The following is a 25,746-nucleotide window of genomic DNA, read 5'->3' as shown; positions in this document are numbered from 1 at the left end:
TTTTTTTTAAAGATTTTATTTATTTATTTGACAGAGATCACAAGCAGGCAGAGAGAGGGGGAAGCAGGCTCCCTGCTGAGCAGAGAGCCCAATGCAGGGCTCGATCCTAGGACCCTGAGATCATGCCCTGAGCCTAAGGCAGAGGCTTTAACCCACTGAGCCACCCAGGTGCCCATCATTACCTTCTACCTCCATAAAGACATCTTTGAAATTATATTTTATTGGATGCCTGGGGAACTCAGTTGACTGGGGGTCCGACTCTTGATTTCGCCTCAGTCTCGGGGTCCTACATAGAGCTCCGCACTCAGCAGGGAGTCTGCTCGAGATTCTCTCTTTCCCTCTCTCTCTGCCCCTCCCTCTCTCTTGCCCTCAAATAAATAAATCTTTTAGAAAAATAATAAAATAGGATTATTATGACTACATTGGTGTAAAGGCAGATAATACTATATATTAGAACATTTTCTTTTACCTAGAAGTTCAGGAATTTTTTTCCTTCTGATTTTTTTTTTTAAAGATTTTATTTATTTACTGGAGAGAGTGAGACAGACTGAGATATTGAGAGAGAGAGCATGAGTGGGGAGGAGAGGGAGAAGCAGACTCCCGCCAAGCAGGGAACCCTATGCGGGGCTCAATCCCAGGACCCCGCGATCATGACCTGGGTGGAAGGCAGACGCTTAACTGACTGAGCCACCCCGGCACCCCACCTTTTTTATTAAAGATTATTTATTTATTTATTTGATTGGTGGGGGGACACAAGCCAGGGGAGAGGAAGAGGGAGAAGCAGGCTCCCTGCTGAGCAGGGAGCCTGAGGCAGGGCTGCATCCCAGGACCCAAAGGCAGATGCTTAATGACTGAGCCACAAAGGTGCCCCTTTTCTTCTGATCTTAAAAGAAATTACATTTATGGTGGGCACTTAAAATTATCGTAAGCTCCAGTACTGTGCCATTTGTGCCTAAGGGAAAAGTTGGCCCTGGTGACCCCCCCCAAACACACAAAGTCACACACACACACACACACACACACACACACACACACACACACACACACACATGCACACCTTGTCCACAGAGCATGGGGTGGACAAGGCAAGTCTTTCTTCAGAGGACTCAACCCCAGGGAGCTTCCAGGAGGTGAAGGACTAGAATGTGGGGGCGCCTGGGTGGCTCAGTGGATTAAGCCGCTGCCTTCGGCTCAGGTCATGATCTCAGGGTCCTGGGATCGAGCCCCGCATCGGGCTCTCTGCTCCGCAGGGAGCCTGCTTCCTCCTCTCTCTCTGCCTGCCTCTCTGCCTACTTGTGATCTCTCTCTCTCTGTCAAATAAATGAATAAAATCTTAAAAAAAAAAAAAAAAGGACTAGAATGTGGGGGAGAGGGCAAGACCTTTGCTCCCCTACCCAGCCCCCAACTGGAGCTCCGCAAGGCTTGGCTCTGCGTGGGGAGAGGGCAGGGGCAGCCCTCAGCCTTCTGGCCCCACAGGGGAGAGCTGGGGTGGCGGTGAAGCTCTGGCTTGCTCAGAGCATCCTGTAAACAGCTCTGGGGGCAACTCTGCCAAGGGCACGTGTCAGCACATCCTTCCATCCTTCCTTGGGCAAAACTTATGCTCCCCTGTGCCTCAGTTTCCCCACCCGCAGAGCAAGAAGGCTGGATGGCAGTGGGCTCAGAGTTCTCTTTGGCTCCAAAATCTAGTAATGCAAAGGAGGAGGGGGAGGAGGAGGGAAGCAAGTACTTAGTAGGCTGTGCTTGGTGCTTCCACGCACATTAGAGCGCCGGCCTCATAAGGAGGTTGCGTTGTTATCCACATTGTACAGAAAAGAAACGAAAGGAGGTACAGCCTTCTTCCTAGTTGTGTGATCGCAAATCCTCTGGGAAATCTGGTTACACCGCAGATCTGGTTGGAGCCTTTGGCATTTCCAGCAAGCCCCTGGGTCATGCTGGGGTTTCAGCTGCAAGAGAAAGGTCTGTGGGTATTTCTGCGGCATGGAATAGGGGGAGGGGTGTGTGTGTACAGGTGTGTACCCTGCTGTTGTGAGTGTCGCCTCCATGACTGTAGGGCCAGGTCAGTTAGTGATTTGCAGGCTCCTTGGTACCCAGCACTGATAGTGTTACTGGCTAGCCAGGCCAGCTCCCCACTGAGCAGTCCTAGAGGCCTCCTGGAGGTGGTGTCTGTGGAGTTTCAGGGAAGCCAAGTGGTCCAGATTGAGGACTCCTAGCTTGACTTTCCCAGCAAGCACACTGGCATTTGGAATTCAAACTCCCCATTCACCATGGCCCACAAGGTCTGGCATAACCTGGCCTGTGTCAACTGTCCATGTTCTAGACGCCGCGGTCTCCCTCCAGGTCTCTGCATGTGCTCTGCCCTCTCCCTGGAGCACTCTCCCTGTTGCTTCCTGAGTCTATAATCTCCCCCTCCAGGAAGCCCTCCCTGGGGCAGCCCCCCTCCCAGCTCTTCCTCTCCAGGTTCATCGTCCTTTGGGGACTGGAGCTCTTTCTCCCGCTGGGCTGTACTGTTATTGAGGCCTGGACTGGGGCTGTCCTGGTCACCGCCATGTCCCCAGCACAGTGCCCGGCCCCCTGTAGGCGCTCAGTAAACATTTGTGGACTAAATGAATCTTTACCATTCACTCATTGGTGCATTCAAACTCTGACAGATTGTCTCCGACAGAAACATATCTGGGCCTCTCTGTTCCTTTGCCATTACGCTGTGGGAAGGGGGACGATGTTCTAGACCCGTCGACAGGCGGGAAGGCTGCCCGTGGGTGTCGGAGCCTGGCTCCAGATGTCGACGAACAGTCAGCCTCCTGGTACTTCATGCCTGTGTCCAAGGGGGAACTGAGCTGAGCTGGTGACCTTGGGTCTTTCCAGGGGTGTTTTGGGGTGTGGCAGGGGAGACACATTTTTCAGGGCTGTGAAGAAGAAGGCTTGGTTTACAGAAGCCAAACGTGGAGACAGAGAGACACACACACGCCTTTCGCTTTTGTCTGCAAGGATACACAGATGCCGAAGCCAGCGCACAATCACACGCACACAGCTAAACACGCATTGCGGTGCGAACACATCACAAAGGCTTGCAGATGCCCAACCACGCAGACACGACGGGCACGTTCCTTTGTGTGTCTGCAGAGATGCACAACTCCACACACACGAACCGGCTGAGGTCCCCAGAGCTGCAGATGCACAGAATTTCTTAGCTATCCACAGTCGTGCCAAAGGGCCTCTGTGGACTCGCTCAGAGATGTGTAAAAACCTATGGACCAAGGCACACAGATACATGGAATCTCACAGCCAGCTCCCATGACTGTGTCCTCTCTCTCCCACACACGCTCACACCACTCACACTCACAGTTCCACGTATGTGGGTCTGCGCACAGAGCTAAGCAGAGGCCACTCTGAGCTGCTGGCTGGTCTCAGGCCCTGGCGCCAGGGGTGCTGTGGACCACTGTAAGGGCTCGCTTCTTATTCACCCGCAACCCAGACCCACCCAGTGGGATGGCATATCACTGGCTGTAATCACTCCAGGCAGGGGGAAGCAGGAGTGTTCAGTGAGGCTGGAGCAAGCCAGGAGAACTTCCTGGTGGAGGTGAGTCTGGACGATCACCACCAAGTCCTGAAAAGATTTAGATGAGGAGAGAGTTCCTCAGATCACTCTCTCCCAACTGTGGATATGCAAGACCAAAGAAGGGGAAGCAAGAGAGACTGTGGGAAGCTAAGAGGAAGGACCAGACCAAGGTGGTGAAGGTGACTGTTTTGGAGAACTTTCCAGCTGGACTTAGGATGAAAATAACATGAGTAGTATTAATAATATGGTAGCAGTCGTTTAAGAAAACTGACCATGGGGGCACCTGGATGGCTCAGTGAGTTAAAGCCTCTGCCTTCAGCTCAGGTCATGATCCCAGGGTCCTGGGATCGAGCCCCGCATCGGGCTCTCTGCTCAGTGGGGAGCCTGCTTCCCCCCCCCTTCTCTCTCTGCCTGCCTCTCTGCCTACTTGTAACCTCTGTCTGTCAAATAAAAAAAAAAAAAGAAAAAAAAAAGAAAACTGACCATGTGGCAGGTGTTACGTTATACAGAACCACTGTATCTTCTATTTTCTTTTTTTTTTTTTAAGTAAGCTCCATGCCCAGTGTGGGGCTCGAACTCACAGCCCCAAGATCAAGAGTTGCATGCTCCACTGAAGGACCCAGCCAGCACGCCCCCCCGCCGCCCCCCCAACCCCGCCACCAACGATCCGCTGTATTTTCTTGTTTAAGTCTCCTGTAACACTCTAAGGAGGTCACTAGCTGTGTGACCCTGGGCAAGTAACTTAACTTCTCTGAGCCTCAATGTCCTCATCTGTAAAGTAGGGAGAACAAGGGCACCTCCCTCCTAGCATCGTTCTTAGGAGTAAATGAGTTTATATGCAAAATGCTTAGAGCAGGGCCTGGCAGAAAGTATGTTCCCCACAGAGTGTAGGCGCCCACAGGCGAGAAGTATTATTAGGCCCATTCCCCAGATAAGGAAACTAAGGTCCGGAGACCTTAGGGAATTTGCTCGACTTGCAGGCTTGTGGGGAGGTGAGGCCCAGGTGGCAGCCCAGGCAGGGAGGTTCCCCCGCCCCAGGGTAGATGGAGCCAGGTCCTCCCCACCTGGGATTCCGAGTGTGCGTGCCTGCAGGTGTGGGTGTGTGTGCGCGCATGTGAGCGTGCTTGCGTGAGCACACTGTATGGCAAGTCCATTGTTCCCCGACCCCATGGTTCTCTGCGCAATCAGCCCGGCCCACCCCACCCCAGCAGGTCATCCAGCCGCTGCCCACAAGCCACAGCCTCCCAGTCACACCCACACAGGCTTCCTCCTCCAGCTCTGGGAGCTCTGGGGCCTCCCCGCCGCTCTCCGCCCAGCGCTCTCCCTCCTGCACCTTCAAGACGCCGGTGGCCCCAGTGGTCTCTGCCGGTAGCCAGCCTGTCCCTGACTCAGGCCCCTTGCCCCCTCACTGACCCCCAAGCAGCCTGCCGGCCCCCGCAGCCAGACGGCCATGCGGAGGTGTCTCGTGGGGGTCACAGCAGGCCACGTGCCCGCGCCCGCAGTGGCTGAATTCCGCCTGTGATTCAGTCGGCTTGTCTGGGCTGCCGGGGGTGCCCTGGCTGGATGATGTCAGTGGCCAGGTATGCGGCCCGGGGTTTCTCTGAGGTGACTCAGGCGCCTGAGCTACCCTTTCCCTCCTGTACTAGACACTCTGGGCAGCTGTCCAGGGCCGGCAACGGGCAGGCGGCTTGACACTCCCTTCCCGGCCCCTTCCACGCCCTCCGAAGGCCTGAGCTGTGGGAACAGTGGGGTGGGGGGTAGGCACTTGGGAGGGCACAGAGGCTCAGGGCCCAGTGCCAGCTCTGCCAGCCCAGCGGGCTTTCCCCACCTCCCCCCAAGACCCAGACTCACAGGTTGTTGTGGGATGAAATTCATTCATTCATATATTCATTCAATCAGCCGTTCAAACACATCTACTCAGCAGGTCCCCTGTGTCAGGCACTGTAGACACTAGGGACAGAGCTGGGACCAAAACAGACAGAAATCCATCACAAAGCCCCTAGCAGGGTCTACACACTGCCTCCTAACCTTTGCTAGTGTTACCCTCTCCCCAAATTCTGTTCCCCCAGCCTGCAAGACTCAGGCTGGTGTCTCCTCCTTCTAGGCAGCTCTCCAGACAGTTCTAGCTTCTTTTAATCCTTAGTTCCTAACAGTCCTTGGAAGAAGTCCTTTCTGGAATCTGACCGTCCACCAGCCTGCCTCAGCAAATTCTCTTTCTTCTCTTCAACTGTCTGCATGTCCCATCCCCTTGAAGGATTTGCACCTCCACTCTTCCCACCCCCCGACTCCACCCCTCCTCGGCCTTCCCCAGAACCTGAACTTGGCAGTGATGATGTGATCGGGCCTTGTAATCCCCGACTGCTCACTGCGTACCTACCCCAGAGCTGAGACTTACGAACTCCGCTTCCTTTGGCCACAGTAACTTCTCGGACGGTCTGTCATCATGCCCATTTTATAGGAAGGAAACGGAGACTCAGAAGTATTTTGGTACCCACTAGCTCAGGACCACACAGCCAACACGCGAGTCTGTAACTTGAATCCTGGACATGTGCCTCTGGGGCCATGCAAAGAGGAAGGAATAACACCACTGACAATCCAAAGTGATATTTTGGTAAATGTTTATTTTGTGCCAGGCACTTTCTAAATGCTCTCTAGATGAACTCCTTCACTCCTCACAACAGTTTCACGAGTGGGCCGATTATTATCCCCATTTGACAGATGAGAAAACTGAGGTATGTAGAGGTCCTAAAGCTAAAACAGAACTGCACAGTTCAAGTCCACAGATATTGACAGTTAGGTCCTCCTATGCATCCCACAGTGTGGCGGGTGCTGAAAATTAGAACTGCACAGCCAGACACAGTGCCCCCTCCTGTGATCCGAACCACACACAGGAGACCACCACCTCAAAGCACAGAACCAGCCATACAGTTACACCAACACTTGACATGGACACACATGAATCACTGATTCATTTACTCAGTGAATAATTACTGAGTACCTACAGTGTGCAGGGCAGTGCTGGGGACTCAGCAGTGACCACGACAGCTCTGGGCCCCACCTTCATGGGGCACACAGTCCAGTGCGGGAGACAGACGGTAGACAGAGGTATAACTAGAAATTGTGGTAAATGCCATAGAGAGAACCCAAGATAAACTGCTCACAAAAACAGCATATAGTTAAATATGCGGATGACATATACAAGACCCACAGTGACACACACATACAGGGAACCAGAAATGGAAACCAGAGGCAAAACCATATACTTGCACAGGTACGCACACACTGTTTCACGTGTGACCACATGCAGAGACACAACTACACACACACATACCACACACACACTTTCCACAGTTAACAGAGCTCCAAATACCCATATATCCAGATACACAAATGTAAGCTGGGGAAACTCTCAGTCCCGTAGTCAAAGGAAACCCTCATGATAGTGCTTTCACACAGGAAATACCTGACGTACACATTGTCACGGGCCAAGTCATGCACCTCCAGTCACATCCATTCACACTGTCACACACCCAGTTTTTTCTCTCTACTTGGAGATTTGCCCCAGCCCTGGTCACATGAAGCTACTGACTGTGGGGTGTTGGGGGGGGGGCGTGAGTTGGCGGTGAGTTGTTAGACCCTCCCAGCTGTGGACAGCATTGGGGACACAGGATGGAAGGACTGCGGGGCTGCCTGTCCGATGAAAGAGGCTCAAGGAGGACAGGCAAGAGAACAGAACCCGAGGGGACCGGGGAAAGGAACGGGAGGGAGCTCTTGGGCTGTGGCTCCAACTGTGTGTGCGAGTACTGGTTGGGACCTCCGTAACAACAGTGCACCCAGAAACCCGGGAGTCTGAGGCAAAATTTTGTGTCTATTTTGGTTGTTATTGTCTGGGGGAATATGAGACAGCCAGGGCGCGGGAGACGCTGGACAGACATGCCGGGGAGGAGGGGGCCCAGACGAACAGAGGCGGTCGTGGGTCAGACAGGAGGAGCGGGCAACAAGCAGACGGCGGCTGTCTAAAGGGAAACCGGCAATTTGGGGACCCGGTTCTCCCCCGCTCCCATCACCGCAGGGCGCTCCCCCACCCCCACCCCGCCCCGGGCTCCCGGTCCGCCCGTCTGTCCGCCCGGGCCGGTGCAGGTTGCGCCCTGTGCGGCAGAGCAGCGGGGCCGGGACAAACAGCCTTCACGTTGCTAGGCGACGGCGTTCCACAGTCCGTCGCGTCACCGCGTCTGCGCGGGCGGGGGAGGGGGGCGCGCGGAGACAGCGGCCGAGTCGTTTGTTGACGTTGCCTGGCAACCACGTTGGTGCTGCTGGGCAACGCCGGCCGACTGTTCGCTCTCTTAAAGGGGCAGGAACATTTTACAGGCGCCAACTCGACAGCGACACTGAGGCGCTGCAGGGAGAGGAGAGGTCCCTCCCCAGACGTCGGGGAGGTGGAGGGGAATGGAGGCCGGGTTAGGTCCTCCCGAGCAGAGAAAGAATACGAGGCGGGAGCACTAAACTAAAGTGTTTGAGATGTTAGTGTTCGGTGTTAGACTGATTGCACGTGTGCATAGGAGAGCTGTGGGCACGTCCAGGGAGAATGGGTGGCAGTGATAACGGGCCAGACAGACCAGGGTTCAAATACCTGCTCTGTGACCTTAGCCTGTGACTTCCTTTCTCTGAGCCTTTTTCCTTCCTGAAATGGATGTGATAGCATCACTCACCTCTAGAACTGAGACTCTGTGAAGTCCCATTAAGCACTTAGTACATAGTAGGTGGTCTATCCATAACGGGTACAATTATGCTATTTAATAACCGAGTTCTGTTCTACCTCACCGGGTTTTGGAATAAATGACATGGTGTTTTTAAAGCACTCACGGGCAGCACAATGTACTCGATACAGGGGTGGTAGGGGGTGTTGTCTTATTAATAGTGCTTGTATTTCTCCTCCTCTGGAAAGAAACTCATCAGAGGGCATTGACAGTCGTTGTCCTTCCCCGTGCCTTGGGGTGCAAAGGCTATGGAATCAGGCGGATATGGTTGGAATTCCTGTCCTGCAGGTTGCTGTCTGTGTGACCCAGAGCAAGTGCCTTGCCCTTCTCCAGCCCTCTGCTTCCTCCTCAGTGAAACGCGTGATTGCTCACATCTCACAGAGTCACTTCCAGATACTGGTCCTGGGTGAAGGGGTCCCCTCTCGCTGGGTGTGTCGGGTCAGTGCCCCATGTCTGCAGCGTGACTCACAGGGCTATGTTATGTAAAGCTCCTAGACTGTGCACAGAGGGCAGGTTATATAAATGTATTTAATGTGCATCCTACATACCAGGGCTGGGGAGGAGACCTGGCTTGGTAAGTTTGCAATTGCCCAACCATGGCCCAGGTTGCTTCTAGGAAGTAGGACCTATAAAACGGGGACCATGTGCATACTGTCTCATTGAAAAGGTTCCCCTCTTAGGGTATCTCTAGCCCCCTTAAATGGCTGTCTTAATCCCTGCCTCTTTCTGTGTGTGTGTCTCTCTCTGTGTCTTTCTGACCCCTATCTCTGTCTCTCACTATCTCTGTGCATCTCTGACACTGTCTCTGTTCCCTCTAAGTCCCTTTCTAGGTCTCTGCCTACCCCTGGTACTCCCTCTTTTCCTGAGTCTCTATATTCTGAGTCTCTGCTCATTTCTGGGTCTCTCTGTGTCTGATTCTTTTTTATTTTATTTTATTTTATTTTATTTTATTTTATTATTTAACTCTGAAACTTGTTCTCAAAGGGAGTCCACCAATTCCAGGCAGCACAGGGCCTCTCACAGCGGGCTGCTGTGTGATGTTTCGGTGGAGCTTCTGGTCTTTGAACCTCTGCTCTTCCCTGGGTGCAAAATTAGGCAGAGCAACTAGCACAGGCCAACAGGGGTCCCGGTCATCTAGGGAGCTTTTTTTTTTTTTTTTTTTAAGATTTATTTATTTATTTGACAGAGAGAGATCACAAGTAGGCAGAGAGGCAGGCAGAGAGAGTGAGAAGGAAGCAGGCTCCCTGCCGAGCAGAGAGCCCGATGCGGGACTCGATCCCAGGACCCTGAGATCATGACCTGAGCCGAAGGCAGCGGCTTAAACCACTGAGCCACCCAGGCACCCCATAGGGAGCTTTTTAAAGGTGGCTTTCTCCAGTCCTGCACTCAGAAGCTGTGGGTCAGAGTCTCAGAGAAGGAGGTGACGGTTTTAACCTGTGAGATCCAGCCTGAGTGGTTCTGATCAGCTGGCCAGAACCACTGACCCAGAGCCTCCGACCCACCTGTCTGGGTGCCAGCTTCTGATGCCACCTGATAGGTGAGCTTCTATGGAGACAGGTGGCTAGGGATGAGAGTGATTCCCACTGCAGGTAGAGGGTCCTGAGTGTGGAGATTCAAATGACAAAGACGGAGTGGGAGTGAGGGTGTGGTCAGAGAGAGAAAGAGACAGCAAGACAGAGACTAACAGAGAGAGAGAGACAGGATAGAGTCAAAAGGAGAGGAAGAAAGAGAAACATCGAGAGATGGCAAGGGACAGAAATTCGGTGTTTTTGGGCATACTGCCCCGGAAATGCACCTCCATGGCAGAGGGCCATGTCCCTGTCTGCGTGCGAGTGTGGGACCGTTAGCAGGTTGCTGCAGGTAGGGCTGGGGTGTGCCCGGACCCCTGCTAGGATTAAGTGTGGGAGGCAGATGCCCGGCGGGGAGGTTCTGGGCGGACCCCCTCTGCGTGTACCTGCCTGCCTCCAAGCCAGTGTCCCGGGCCAGCATAGGTGACTTGCTGACAACTTGAGCACCACTTGGGCGGTATTCTCCTACTGCGTCACCCTTCTCAAGCCCAGCGGGTGGAGCCAAAGACTGTCTTGATCCCGTGGTCCTGAGGCTCACGTGGAGGAGTCAGAGGATAGGTCCGGATGCTCAGGGTGTTGCAAATTTGACAACAATACCATCTTTGGAGCCTGCCTGAAGTGTGAGTCCTGAGGCTAGCTGAGTGACCTCTCTGGGGCTCAGTTTCCGCATCTGTGAAACGGGGGTGATAACAGCTTCTTTGGAGATGGGTTGTGAGCACCAGCTAACATAATGGTGACTACTGCCATCTACTGAGGGCTTGCTGTGAGTGTGCTTGTCAGCAAATTCTGCAGCTCCAAGTTCAAACACCTCCAGAATCAGAACCCTGGGACCCCAAGTCCAAGTCACCTTCACCTGTTACCTGGACCATTGCCTGGGGCTCCTCGCAGATCTCCCTGCCTCCCCCTTTGCTTCCCAAGTCTATTCCCCACATACAGACCCAGGGATGCTGTTCAAGTCAAAGTCAGGTCATGCCCCTCTTTTTGCTCAAAGCCTTCCCATGGTTCCTGACTCAGAGTAAAAGTCAAAGGCTTCACTATGGCCCATGAAGCCATCCACATCTGACCTTACTCCCTCTCCCTGTCTCTGCCACTCCCCTCCCCTTTTTCTCTCTGCTGCAGCCACACACTGGCCTGCCTGTTCCTCCAACGCACCAGACATGTTCCCACCTAAAGGCCTTTGCACTTGCTGGTCGGGGACTACTATCCTCTTAGTGGGGAGCCTGCATGACAGTCCCCTCCCCCGTTTGGGATCTTTGCTGACATCACCTTCCCCCACCACCCTATTTAAAATGGCAAATCCAAAGCTGCCTTTCTCCCCTCTCCCACAGCACTCAGTACTTCCCAGTGCGCTGCTGTCTGCAAATATACTGGTCACCACCTCCCTCCCGGCCTCCAAAGCAAGTGCTCCTTCGAGGACCAAGACCTTTGTCTCCTTCACTGTTCCAGGCCCAGCACTTAAAACTGTGCCCGTCGCATAACAGGTGCTCGGCGCATAACAGGTGCTCGATACATAGCGGTTGCATGAATGAATGATGGACGGAATGGGCCAGAACTGTGCTCCGGGCTCTCAGTCGGTGAATTAGCTGAATCGTCACCACACCTCTGTAGGCTAAGTGCTACCCATTTTACGGACGCAGAAACCGAGAATCAGAGAGGGGAAGTCCCCGTGACAGAAGTGCAAAGGCCCTGAGATCTGAGCTAGATTATCCTGCCTTCAGAGGCGTCCCTGCGGGGCCTGGGTTTGTGTGCGTTTATCTCTGCTAACTCTGTGTTCACTTCAACTTCCCGCCCCCCGCCATCCTTATGTCTTGTGGTCTCTCTTCACCACGGCGTCCCGGAGAGCACCCCGTGGCTTTGGCCTCCACGAATTTCTCCGAGCTTCTTGCTTCGGGGTGCTGAATCTCCAGATCCGCGTTGTTGGCTCTCGGTCACCGGGTCTCTGAGCCCTGCAGGCCTCTGGGGACAAGGGCCCAGGGCTCCAGTCCGGCCCCGCCACCTCCCGGCCACCCGGCCCCAGAACCGTCCGACTCGCTTGGGCCGCTCCGGGACGGGCGGGGCCTGTTGCCCGGAGACCAATGTTTTGCCGCTGCAAACTGGGTCTCTGGGCCACCGCGGGGGGGCGGCCTGGGAACCCGCGCAGGGCGTGGGAGCGGGCCGGGGAGGGGCGCCGGCCGGCCTGGGGGCGGGGAGCGGCGGGAAGGGAGGGGCGGCTGGCTGGAGGGAAAGGGTTTGGGGGAAAAGACTAGGGTGGGCAATGAGGTTGGGATATCCGGGCAGTTTCCGGCCGGCAAAAGGGGACTGGGGACTGATACTAGGGACAAGAAAGAGAATTAGGGGTCAGTTTGAGCGTGGTGGAGGGGGTGTTTGGGGAAGACTGAGATCCTGGGGCAAGCTCGGTGGGGAGGGGGGAGGGGGAAGGGAGGAGATTCGGAGGGCGGGGTAGGAAGGTGGAGGAGGAGTTTGAGGGAGCCGGAAGAGGAGCCGCGGGATGGGTGAAAGAAGGCGGGCATGGGAATCTGGAAGTTTCGAGAAACAGCGGCGGGAGTGAGAGCCGGGAGCTGGCGGGGGAGGTGGAGTGCAGAGGACAGATATTTGGTGGGGTCAAAAAGCTGAGTTACAGGAGTACTCGCGTTGAGGGTAGAGACTTTGGGGGCAGTTAAGGATCCCCGAGGAGTTGGAGGATAAAGGGGTCCGGAAACAAGGGTGAATCAGAGGAGGGGGCACCCCTGCCACTTCGGGCTCCTGGCGGGAGGGGCACTCCCCGCCCATTGTCCCCGGACCGGTCAGGACGTCCGGCGACATCCCTGGGGATGCAATGTCGGGTTGTGTAACACCGCCAGGCCCGGGGGAGGGGCGGGAGTTGACTCCAGGTTCCTTTCCACGCCCGATCCCAGGGGATTGACAAGGGTCGGGATCCCCCTGCGGTTTGTGACATCACAAGTGGGCGGAGTCCACCAGAGGCTTGAACTCCTTTTCTTTGGTCATCCCTCCGCCCCACTAGAGAAGCAAGGTCTGGGGTCCGAAACCCTTGGTGGGGAGGGGTATCACGATGGACGCCTTTGGCTGAGGGGCCCTGAGGGTTTTAGGGAAGAGGATAAACTGAGTCCCAGAGAACGCTGACCCCTTTCATCTGATTCCGTCATTCGGTAACGATGTATATTGAGAGAGCAGCGTCCCGGCTACCGTCCTAGGTGACTGGGACACAACAGTGAACAAAACATTAGTCCCAGATCCCAGCAGCCTTGGGCTCATGGGTGATTCTGAGCCCAGACCAATTCCACCCCAGCCCACCTCCTTGAAGCCAGAAGTCCCTCTCTAGACATAACCCAAAAAGATGGATCCTCACATCCAGCCTCTGGGCGGCCCTTCCCTAGTGCCAGGGGCAGAACACATCTCTCAGCTCCTGAGTCCCTGGTCTTTGCATGACTATCTCCCTGTCACCCCACCCCCATCCCATGGCCTGTCACTTCCTCCCATCCTCATCCCCCCCCCCCCCCCCACAGGGCATGACTAGAGATGCTGGTCGTAACAGGCAGTTGGCGAATCACTCAGACGTCATAACAGCCCGCTGTGCTATCACTGTGTTCCTGAAATGTCATCATGCAGCCCCAGTTTTCTATAAAAACCTCTGGGGTCCTGTGGGCCTGAGGAGGGGGCACTGCCCTGCTTCCAGTGGTAACTCAGCCGCCTCCCCAGAGGAAGTGATTTCATTCCATCAGACTCTTCCTCAGAAGTCTCTGGAAGCCACCTTTCTGGCTACTCTCACTCCTCCTCCAGGCAGCCTTCCTTGAACTCTCCACTGTATTCTCTCTCCTCTCCCTCCTCCTCCTTACCGTTTCTGTTTCTGGGCTCTAGGCTCTGGCCTTACTCTGGACCTTCCCTCTCTGACCTCACCAATTCCCGTGCCTTCAATTTGGAAAAGCTGTCAGACCCAGGCAGGGGAAAGGACTTCGGTGCACCTCCCCAGGCCACAGTTTTCACTTCTGTAAGATGGGCACAGCACTGGTGCCCGGCGCACACACTGAGTGGTGATTGGAGCGAGGGCATTCCTGCGCTGGGTTTAGCACAGGCCAGGAAGGACGGTGAGAGCTTTGACTCCTGTTCAATCTTTGAGTCCTGTTGGCCGATGTACACAGAAATAGTTGACACTGAGAAGTGGGGATCAGAGGGAGGAGGGAAATGTACTTTTTCAAAATGTGCTTTTTTCAAGGTATGACCTTGGTTTTGCCAAGACATTTTCCAAAAATTAAAAAAGAACAACACCTTATTATTTTAAATTTACCATCTTTAGAACTTATCTGGGTATCCTCCACCCACACCTGCCCCTTCCTCCTCCTAAGCCCCATCTCAGGGGGATCCCCACCATCCACCCTGACACCTGGGCAAGGACCTGAGCCTCCTCCCAGGGGCTCCCCTCTCTCCACAGTCTCTTGGCCACCAAGTCTGGTCCTTCCTGCCTGTCTCTCATATCTGTCCTGTCCTCCCCCTTCCATCCTCAGCCTACCTCCACAAGGCTGGAAAGGTCTGACTAAAGCCTTAAATCTGCCCTCGTCTCTCCCCTGCTCAGAACATGCCATGGCTCCCCAGTGCCCTTGGGGGAGTGGTCCAGGTTCCTCAGCATGGCTCACAGGACCCAGTTCGGTCTGGGCCTTGCAGACTTTTCCAGCTTTTTTTTTTTTTAAAGATTTTATTTATTTATTTGACAGAGAAAGAGAGAGAGCGTGCACAAGCAGGCAGAGTGGCAGCTAGTGGGAGAGGGAGAAGCAGGCTCCCTGCTGAGCAGGGAGCCCAACATGAGGCTCCATCCCAGGACCCTGCGATGATGACCTGAGCCAATGGCAGATGCCCAACCGACTGAGCCACCCAGGCGCCCCACTTTACCAGCTTAATTCCTTGATCCCAAACACATGATTCTTCATGCCTTAAAGACTTTCCAGTTCAATCCCTTTCCTTGGTGGTGAGATCCTCCAGCCATCCAGGCAAGAAAACAGGCAGGCACCTGGCTGAACCTTGGTGTCCTTTTAGCGACAGGGACCTTACCACCCCTCGAGGTCTTCCATCCACAGTCAAGCAGTTCTGCCCAAATGAGCACCTGTCTACTACACCCTGCTTCCTGGGGCCCGCACAGGACAGGCAGGTCCTCTGTCCCGTGATCTGTCAGAGACTAGAAGATGTTGGTGTTGCCTTTGAACCTTTGGAAAATGTAGTGTAACATTTCTTGAGGCTGATCCTTGGATTAAGTCACAAGACATCAGCACCATCCAAGTGCAAAGGGGACACCTAGGCCCAGAGAAAGCAGGGTTCTGGCTGTCCCCACTGCCTGTCCCCAGGCCTGGAACTGTTGTGTCCAATCACTGACTTGCCAGGGAGGAAAGACTGTAGTGGATTTAGGATTGGGAACAAAACAGTGAATGCTGGGCTGTGCCCTGACTCTGAGGACACAGAGACCCCACTATTGGTGACGGAAGACCTGCGCCTCGACTCTAGCCTGAATCCTAACTCTGGGCATCGGGTAAGGAAACTGGCCCAGACCCAAACCTACCAGGTCCACTGTAGAAACAAACCAAGAAGTCAGAGCCTCACCCCCAACCGTCAGCTTGTTTGACTTTCCGTGATCGCCCCATCTCCCCCACAACCCACCCCTGCCATCAGAAGTTGGGCTGAGAACTGGGACCGGGAGGGGGCAGAAGCAGATTCAGAAAGGCAACAGATCTGGTGCCGTGGCTGGGGGAGAGTAGGGCCAGGGCTCCGGGATGGGTAGGTTGAGAGCTGGGGATGAATACCCGTTGGGGACACTGTCCCGGGGCAGGGCTGGGACTGAAGAGTGGGAGAGGGCAGGGGAGAGGAGGGCCAGTGGTCGGGGATGAGGAATGGAGGGGACGCTGAAGGTGGATGGGGACAGGGGATGGGCAACGAGGGGGGCAGCGGGGAGGGTGAAGCCAGGCTGGGGACAGGCTGAGGGCAGCGCGGTGGCCGGGGGGCGGGGGTTGGGGGGGTTACCGGCCGGGACTGCGCCGCGAGGCCCCGCGGAGCCCGGCACCATCCTCCGCCCCCCGCTGCCTCCCCTTCCGCTCCCCGGAAGCGCTGAGTCGTCCTGCCTTATCTGGGGGCCGCTATTTCGGGCTCGGCTCCGAGCGCGGCGACTATTTTTAGCGGAGCTCGGGTAAAAATGGACTCGGCGCCGCGCGGGTTCCCGAGGCCGTGCGCGCCCCCTCGCGAGAACTGGGGGCCGGGGACGCGCGCCTGAGTCACCTCCCTCCCGGCCGCCCCCCTGCGCGGCGAGGAGCGCGGCCCGCCGGCTCCGGACGCCTGCATCCGCTCGAGCCTCCCGGGTTCCGCTCGCCGGGGCTCAGAACATTCCAGGAACGTCGGGACGCGTCCACCGGGGCTCGGGCTGCCGCGGGCGTGCTTTGGGCCGAGGCGCCGCGCCCCCTGGCGGCCCCCGCGGGGATCGCAGGCAGGAGCTGGGCCAGGGGTCCGTCCGCTCGCGGACCCATTTGATTAATGAGGAAACTGAGGCTGGGAGGATCCAGGGCCTTGCAGCATGAATTGCGAGGTACGATCCCTCTGCTTCAGCCTAGATACCTCTCTCTCTCCCTCTCTCTATCCCCCCCCCCCAGATACCTCTCTTAATGGGAAACTCACTACCTCTCAGAAGTGGTATTTATCTCCTCGTTCAACGGATGTTTATCAAGGGTGGGCCGTGTGCCAGGCGCTGTGGCGGGTGACCTGGACAGATCAGTGAACAAGACAGTCAGAGATTCCTGCCCTCGTGAGGGCTAATGTTCTAATGGGGAGACTGAAAGTAAATAAGATGTTTTCAGATTGTGATAAGTGCTATAAGGAAAGTAAAATGGGATGATACATTAAAATAAAGGGGGATAGGGGCGCCTGGCTGGCCCAGTCGTGGTACAGCATGTGACTCTTGACCTCGGAGTCGTGAGTTTGAGCCCCACACTGGGTATAGAGATGCCCTGAATGAATGAATGAATGAATGAGAATATGTTGGCAAGAGTAGTCAGGAAAGGCCTTTTCCTGAGGAGGTGATGCGGCGGCGTCTGATGAGAAGGGGTATCTGAAACGACCTTGTGTTTTCTTTTTTTTAATCGTTTTATTTAAAAATATATATATATATTTTTTTTGTCAGAGAGAGAGAGAACGCAAAGGAGAGAGCACAAGCAGGGGAGCAGCAGGCAGAGGGAGAAGCAGGCTCCCGGCCGAGCAAGGAGCCCCATTCAGGACTCCATTCCACCCCGACGGAGCCCCCCCACCTTGTGTTTTGATCCAACCCCCTCATCCCATTTCACAGATCTGGAGGCAGAAGACTGGAGAGAGGGCTCTTGGGGGCTCAGTCGGTTAAACAGCTGCCTCCAGCTCAGGTTATGATCTCTGGGTCCTGGGATCCAGCCCCAAATGCGATTCCTGCTCAGGAATCAGGGAGTCTGCTTCTCTCTCCCGCTCCCTCTGCCCCTCCCCACCACTAGTTCTCTCTCTTTCTCAAATAAATAAATAAAGATCTTTGTTTAAAAACAAACAAAAACAAAAAAACAAAAACAAAGAAAAACCAAAAAAACAGCCTGGAGAGAAACCAGCTGGGCCCTGAGCTTGCACAGTGTAGACTGCATGACCTCCCCGTGTGTGCTTGTTCAACTTCAGGTCTCATCCCGTGCCTGGGAGCTTATTACCTCCGAGGTTATAGAGATCGTCCATCCTCAGCGGTGCTAATAGTGATGAATGTTTTAAAAATAATAGTCACAGGGGCACCTGGCTGGCTCCCTGGAGCGTGTGACTCTTGATCTCAAGGTATAAGTTCCAGCCCCACGTTGGGTATAGAGATTACTTAAAATCTTAAAAAAAAAAAAAAAAATAGGGGCGCCTGGGTGGCTCAGTGGGTTAAGCCTCTGCCTTCGGCTCGGGTCGTGATCCCAGGGTCCTGGGATCGAGCCCCACACCGGGCTCTCTGCTCAGCGGGAGCCTGCTTTCCCCTCTCTCTCTGCCTGCCTATCTGCCTACTTGTGATCTCAGTCAAATAAATAAATAAAATCTTTAAAAAACAACAACAACAATAACAACAACAAAAGAAACACCAGCACATACACATTAAAAAAAGAAGAAGAAAGAAATAAAAGAAAAAGAAATAGATGCTGCTTACTCAGCACCTAGCCTACTCTTCGCAGAAAAGTCTGCTAAATGCCTCACCTACGTTATTTCATTGAATCCTCTCCCTAGACCTAGGAGATAAGGTGCTGTTGCCATCCTCCATTAATAGGTGAGGAAGCTGTTTCCCCACCTCCCATTTCTCCCAGCCTCATGGACATCTGTAGCTTTGCCAACCTTCTGCCTTCTTCTTGTCCTCTGGGAAACCACCCCTTTCTAAATTTCAGTGCACCTGTTTATCTCACCCCACTCTCCCCTTCTGGGGAAGGGAACGTGATCCGGACCCAGCCAATCAGAGCATTCCAGTTCTTCTGCCTTCTGATGACAATACTGGTTTCAGGGGTAAACATGGGGTCCAATCCAGTTTGTGCATGATGGAACCATTGGGCAGGAGACCTTTCTTCCCTTCGGGGTCACTAAGCTGCTGGGGACACATTTACTACTTCAAGGAAAGTCCTCTGGACAAAAAAACCCCGGAAGATATGGAACCTAGAGATTGGACAGTGACTTCATATCATATTTGAGTTCCTGGATCAAGCTGTGACTGAAGCCGGTATGACCCCTTGACTTTTTTTTTTTTTTTTTTTAATGTGAGACAATCCATATCCCTAAACATGTTTGCACTTGAAGCTGAGAGACTTCTGATTAATTCACTTTCTCTCTCCAAGCCCTTTCCTGGAACTGGTCCTGATGCTTCCACTGTCCCTAGTTCTTGGGAAGAGATTCCTGTACTTCCTAGAGCCTGCATTCATCACGCGCTCCTACCGTGGAGGCATGGACTGCTTGTGATTGGGCACTCCTGTGGGGCTCTGGATCTGTCCATCTCCATGTTCTCAGGTGTAGACCATCATGAGAACCTGAGGAATGAGGCTGCTTTCCTGGGCCAGGCCGGGCCGTTTCGCACAGTCCTGGGTGTCCGATGTGAGGTTACCCTGCTGCACCTTCCACCTTCTCCCACCTGTCAGGATTTCAGCCCTGTCTGATCTCTGACAGCCTCCTGGTCTCAGTCCTGCCATTTTTGCCCTCTAGACCCAAGTGTCTGGCAGCTCTTGGATGACCTCAGCAGCTCTCCTCCAGGATCCCCAGCTCAGGCATAGGCCCACCATTGACTCCGTCTCCTGGACCAGAGGTGTGCCCTCATCCTGGTTGCCTTCTTTCTCTTCCTCCCATAGCTTGTCCCTCCTCTTCATTCTATCTTTTTTTTTAAGATTTATTTATTTATTTATTTGACAGAGAGAGAGAGAGAGAGATCACAAGTAGGCAGAGAGGCAGGCAGAGGGGGAGGGGGAAACAGGCTCCCTGCTGAGCAGAGAGCCCGATGTAGGGCTCGATCCCAGGACCCTGAGATCATGACCTGAGCCGAAGGCAGAGGCCCAACCCACTGAACCACCCAGGCACCCCATCCTTTATTTTTTTTTTAAGTATTTTATTTATTTGAGAGAGATACTGAGAAAGCACATGAGCAGGAAGGAGGGGGAGATGTAGTCTCCTCGCTGAGCAGGGAGCCTGATGCAGGGCTTGATCCCAGGACCCTGGGATCATGACCTTACCTGACTGGGCCATGCAGGCAACCCGTCATTCTGTCTTTTTTTTTTTTTTTTAAGATATTATTTATTTAACAGAGAGAAACCACAAGTAGGCAGAGAGGCAGGCAGAGAGAGAGGAGGAAGCAGGCTCCCCGCCGAGCAGAGAGCCTGATGTGGGGCTCGATCCCAGGACTCTGGGATCATGACCTGAGCCGAAGGCAGAGGCTTTAACCCACTGAGCCACCCAGGCACCCCTGTCATTCTGTCTTTTAAAGATTTCATATGTTCTGCCTCTTCCCCCTTTCTGCTTGATCCCTTATCTGTGCTTCATTCTGCGCTATACTCCTCCCTGTTCTCCTACCCCACTTCTATCTCCCCTCCCATCCAGAAGAATCTTGCTAAAACACAAACTTGCTCCTGTCATGTTTTCTCCTGCTCAGAGCCTGCTATGGCTCCCCACTGCTCCAGTCCAATAATCTGCAAGACCCTCTGTGGCCCGAATGCTGCTGCTTCTTCGTCCTCATCTCTTGCCCTCCGTTTCCCCCAACACATATTCATTCTGCCCTCAGTCATACCCAAGCTGCTTGCCTTTTCCCGAACATGCTATGGTCCCTCATGCCACATGAACTTGAACTTCTGTTCCTTCTGCCTGGAAGACCTTTCCCGTCCTTGTCCACCTAGTGAATATTTCTCCATCCTTCAAGGGCCAATTCAACCATCCCTTCTGCTCAGAACCTAGCATGGATCCCTCTACCTAAGCCAGGTCCCCAACCCTACGAAAACTGGTCGGCGGCTGGAGCTCGTTCTCTGCTGGGCAGCGTGCTGGGCCTTTGCACGTTCTTCTTCTTCTTTTTTTTTTAAATGAGATTTTATTTAATTGACAGAGAGAGACAAAGAACACAAGCAGGGGGAGCGGTGGGCAGAGGGAGAGGAAGAAGCAGGCTCCTTGATGAGAGGGAGCCCGATGCGGCACTCAGTCCCAGCACCCTGAGATCATGACCTGAGCCCAAAGGCAGACGCTTAACCCACTGAGCCACCAGACGCCCCCTCCCCCCCTTTGCACATTCTGCCTTCAGGAGTTCCCCCAATAACCCTCAGGGCCAGGAACAAACATTCCCACTTTCTGGATGAAGGAACCGGGCCAGGGAGGACATGTGACTTACCAAAGGAATCACAGCCAGGGAAGGGACGGAGTCAGGACTTGAACTCTCAACCTTGAGGTAGCCTGGCTTGTCCAGTTATGCTGAGTATTTATCACTGCTTTGTAAATGTTCATTTTGTAGCATTCTCAGGAGAGGCACATACGTAATTGCCGAACAAAAAATAAACTCTATACACAGAGTGGCGGCAGAATCTTCTCCATCTGCATCTCGTGGCGGCAAGGATTTCAGACCATCCTTTAGCGGCCATGGTTTGACCCAAGTATCAGTCACACTACTTGAATGTGCTTCTGGCATGGATTATTCGAGCACATCGCAAAAAATCCCGAGGTTCGGTGGCCCCAGATGGAGAACATGCTGAGGACAAGTCCCATGGACCAGAGCTGCCCGTGGAAAATACGACACAAGCCACGTGTTGGTCTGAATGTTCTAGTAGCCACCCTAAAAAAAAGCAAAAAGAAACAGGTGAAAATAATTCTGTTTGTGTATATTATTTAACCGGATATATGCAAAACATTATATCAACAAGTACTTAATATCCGCAATTTTTTAAGTTTATTTTTTTATATAGTCTCTACATGGGACATGGGGCTCAAACTCACAACCCCAAGATCAAAAGTCACATGTCCTTCTGAATGAGCCAGACAGGTGTCCCTCTCTGTCAGCATTTTTAAAAAATATTCTTCTTGGGGTGCCTGGGTGGCTCAGTGGGTTAAAGCCTCTGCCTTCGGCTCGGGTCATGATCCCAGGTTCTGGGATGAGCCCCACATCCGGTTCTCTGCTCAGCTGGGAGCCTGCCTCCTCCTCTCTCTCTGCCTGCCTCTCTGCCTACTTGTGATCTCTGTCTGTCAAATAAATAAAAATCTTTTTAAAAAATTCTTTTTTTTTTTCAATTAACATATAGTGTATTATTTGCCCCAGGGGAACAGTTCTGTGAATCGTGAGGCTTACACAATTCACAGCACTCACCATAGCACATACCTTCCCCAATGTCCATCACCCAGCCACCCTATCCCTACTCTCCACCCCCCAGCAGCCCTCAGTTTGTTTCGTGAGATTAAAAGTCTCTTATGGTTTGTCTGCTTCCCTGGTCCCATCTTGTTTCATTTTTTCCCTACCCCCCATGACTACCCTGCACGACTCCCCACCCTGCCTCTCGAATTCCTGATATCAGAGAGATCATATAATAATTGTCTTTCTCTGAGTGACTTATTTCGCTCAGCATAATACCCTCTAGTGCTATCCACATCCTTGCAAATGGCAAGATTTTGTTTCTTTTGATGGCTGCATAGTATTCTGTTGTGTATATATACCACATCTTTTTTTTTTTTTTTTAACCACATCTTCTTTATCCATTCATCTGTTGATGGACATCTGGGTTCTTTCCATAATTTGGCTATTGTGCACATTGCTGCTATCAGCAATATTTAATGAGCTACAGTACATGTTTTTTGTCGCACTCAGTCTTGGAATCCCAGTGTGGATTTCATACTCAGGGCTCCTCTTGTTTTGGACCTGCCAAGTGTCAAGCACTCAAGAGTGCTGCCATTCAGCCAGTGGCTGCCATATCTGACAACATCGCCAGACGATCGCCTGACCCCGGATCTGGGAGTATGGCTTCTTCAAAGTCTAGATTTTTTTTTTTAAATATTTATTGGGGCGCCTGGTTGGCTCAGTGGTTTAAAGACTCTGCCTTCGGCTCAGGTCATGATCCCAGAATCCTGGAATCGACCCCTACATCGGGCTCTCTGCTCAGCGGGGAGCCTGCTTCCTCCTCTCTCTCTGCCTACTTGTGATCTCTGTCTGTTAAATAAATAAATAAAATCTAAAAAAAATTTTTTATGTATTTATTTACTTCAGAGAGAGAGAGTGAGAAAGAGAGAACAGGGGGAGGGGCAAAGGGAGAGGGAGAGAGAATCTCAGGCCGACTGCACTGAACACAGAGCCCCACGAGGGGCTCCATCTCATGACTATGAGATCATGACCTGAGCTGCAAGCAAGGGCTGGCCACTTCATTGACTAAGGTGCCCCCCTCAAAGTCCGGATTTAACATGTGACAGTGTGCCCCCAGGAGACAGTGTCTTGGCTTACAGTCAAGACCCGAGACTCTAGGGTCCCTGGATGGCTCAGTCCATTAAACATCTGCCTTCGGCTTAGGTCATGATCCCGGGGTCCTGGGATCGAGCCCCGCATCGGGCTCCCTGCTCATTGGGGAGTCTGCTTCTCCCTCTCCCTCTGCTCATGCGCGTGTGCTTTCTCTCTCAAATAAATAAAATCTTTAAAAAAAAAAAAAAAAGACCCTAGACTCTGAAGCCAGATTGCGGGCTTCCAATATTAGCTCTGTAACGCCAATGTCTTGGCACCTCAGTTTACTCTTCTATAAAAGGACCTCAGGGGTTCTGTGGGAATTAAGAGAGTTAATAGATATTAAACACTCAGAATGGAGCCCGACATAATTAAGTGTTGTGTGAGTGTTGGCTTTTACTATTGTTTAGAATTTTTGTGTAAGAGTATGTCCCTCAACCCCACATTAACAGTAGAAGAATTGGGGCTCAGTCGGTTAAGCCACCGGCTCTTGGTTTCTGCTCAGGTCATGATCTCCGGGTGTTGGGATCGAGCCCCACACCAGGCTCTCTGCTCGGTGGGGAGCCTGCTTCCCCCTCTCTCTGCCTGCCTCTCTGCCTACTTGTGATCTCTCTGTTAAATAAGTAAATAAAATATTTAAAAACAAAACAAAACAGGGGACACCTGGGTGACTCAGTGGGTTAAGCGGCTGCCTTCAGCTCAGGTCATGATCCCAGGATCCTGGGATCGAGTCCTGCATGGGCTCTCCTTGCTCAGCAGGGAGCCTGCTTCTCTCTCTGCCTCTGCCTGCCTCTCTGCCTGCTTGTGTGCTCTCACTCTCTCTCCTCTCTGACAAAGAAATAAATAAAATATTAAAAAAAAAAAAAAAACAGTTGAAGAAGGAAAACTCCCTTCAAGACTTCCCATCCTCGGAGTGGAGGCTGTCCAGAATTCGTCGGCAGCACGCACCACCTCTAACAGCCTCGTGGAGGGCGTACAGGTCACCTGGGTTCTCAAGGGAGGGTTCTCCACCATTCCCCGCTGGAACGGATGTGTGCAGTCATGGAACTCTGGACACCTCCCAGTCCAAACTCTACCATGTATTTCCCTGTTCTCAGTTTTCTCATTCCATCTGTGTAATGGGTTGAGTGATGCGCCCCTCCCCCACCCAAGACTTGTCCACCTGAGCCTTGCGACGTGAGGTGCTTTGAACAAAGGGTGTAATTAATTAATTATAGGTGTAATTAAGGGAAGGCTCTCCGGATGAGATCATTTTGGATTATCCAAGCAGCCCCTTAACCCAATGGCACGAGTCCTCACAAGACAAAGGCAGGGGGCGATGGGACCCAGATAGGAGAGGAGAAGCTTTGTAAAGACCTACAGAGAGATTAGTATGATCGAGCCACAAGCCCCAGGAGTGCCTGGAGCCACCAGAAGCTGGAAGAGGCAAGGAAGGATCTCCCCAGATCCTTTTGGGGGGGGCGTGGGGGATGGGAAGTGTGGGCCTGCTGCTGACACCTGGATTTAGGATTTCCAGCTTCTAGAATGGCGAAAGAACAAATTTCTGTTGTTTTAAGCCACCAAGCAGTACCCAAGTTTGTGGTACTTTGTTAGGCAGCCACAGGAAATGAATACAATGTATTTGGGGGCCTATCTCCTCCACTCGGAAGGCAGACTTTCTGTGGCTTTCAGATACCATCTCTTCCAACCCTCTGTCACAAGAGGAAACTGAGTCTAGGCAAGGGGGCAGAGCCAGACCCAAACCTCAGCCCACCTTTCCCCACCTTTGTCATTCAAGATTCAGAGGTCCCTGTGGAAACTTGCAGGGTATTTTGCCTGTTGAAAAAAAAATATGTAGAATATTTACTGAATTTTCTCTTAAGGCCGTGATTGAAAACACAAGCTTTGGTTGGAATCCTGGATTGACTGTGTATTTGCTGTGTGGTCTTGGGCAACAGAATAACTTCTCTGGGTCTCAGTTTCTCCCTCTATAAAATGGGGATAATAAGTCATCTTAGAGGGTTGTGATGTGCAGTGCATGAGAATTGATCAATCTTTGCCATTTGACACAGTCCTGGAAGTCTTTGCAAATGCTATAAGACAAGAAAAATAAATGAGATGGAAAGATCAGAAAGCAAGAAAGAAAACTGCTGTTTGGATCATTTTCAAGGAAAAACAGAAAGACTCAGCAAACTATTTTGGTATGAGAATTTGGCCAGGGGGCGCCTGGGTGGCTCAGTCATTAAGCGTCACCCTCTAGCTAAGGTCATGATCCCAGGGTTCTGGGATCAGGCTCCCTGCTCAGCGGGAAGCCTGCTTCTCCCTCTCTCACTCCCCCTGCTTGTGTTCCGTCTCCGGCTGTGTCTCTCTCTGTCAAATAAAAAAATAAGATCTTTAAAAAAAAAAAAAAAAGAATTTGGCCAGATGGCCTGTTAGAAGGCCAACCACCAAATATTTGTGTTAATGAAATTTTATCTGTTATTAAAAATACAAATATAGGGATGCCTGGCTCAGTCGGTTGAGGGTCTGCCTTCTGCTTTGGTCATAATCCCAGGATCCTGGGATAGAGTCCCATGTCTGGCTCCCTCAGCGGGGAGCCTGCTTCTCCCTCTGCTTGTTCTCTCGGTCTGACAAATAAATAAAATCTTTAAAAAACCAACAACAACAAAGATAGTTGGAAATCTTTTGTTTGGTTGAAGTTTTTTTTTTTTTTTAAATGTTCAATGGGGATCAGAGAAGGGTTTTGGGTTTTTTTTTTGCTTTTTGTTTTTTTAGATTATTTATTTATTTATTTGACAGAGAAAGAGATCACAAGTAGGCAGAGAGGCAGGCAGGCTCCCCGATGAGCAGAGAGTCCGATGTGGGGCTCAAGGATCCTGAGATCATGACCTGAGCTGAATGCAGAGGCTTAACCCACTGGGCCAACCAGGCGCCCCTTGTTTGAAGATTTTTAAGTAA

The 25,746-nt window shown here is 52.6% G+C and overlaps 1 protein-coding gene across 2 annotated transcripts in view; it reads left to right on the top strand.

Annotated features, from left to right (window-relative positions):
- Positions 1-16,182: 16,182 nt before the first annotated feature.
- The window catches only part of ERCC1 (ERCC excision repair 1, endonuclease non-catalytic subunit), a 31,139-nt gene continuing 21,575 nt past the window's right edge, over positions 16,183-25,746 (top strand). Inside the window, exon 1 of one of the 2 annotated variants that reach the window (XM_045987660.1) lies at positions 16,183-16,437. The gene's annotated coding sequence lies outside the window, so the exon portion shown is untranslated. The remainder of the gene's footprint in view (positions 16,438-25,746) is intronic. The other variant, XM_045987659.1, reaches the window with a different exon arrangement.

Source organism: Meles meles, chromosome 19, assembly GCF_922984935.1.
Source record: "Meles meles chromosome 19, mMelMel3.1 paternal haplotype, whole genome shotgun sequence".
NCBI classification, from domain to species: Eukaryota; Metazoa; Chordata; class Mammalia; order Carnivora; family Mustelidae; genus Meles; species Meles meles.
Note: the sequence above shows the minus strand (reverse complement) of the source record. Positions and strands in the feature narration are given on the sequence as shown.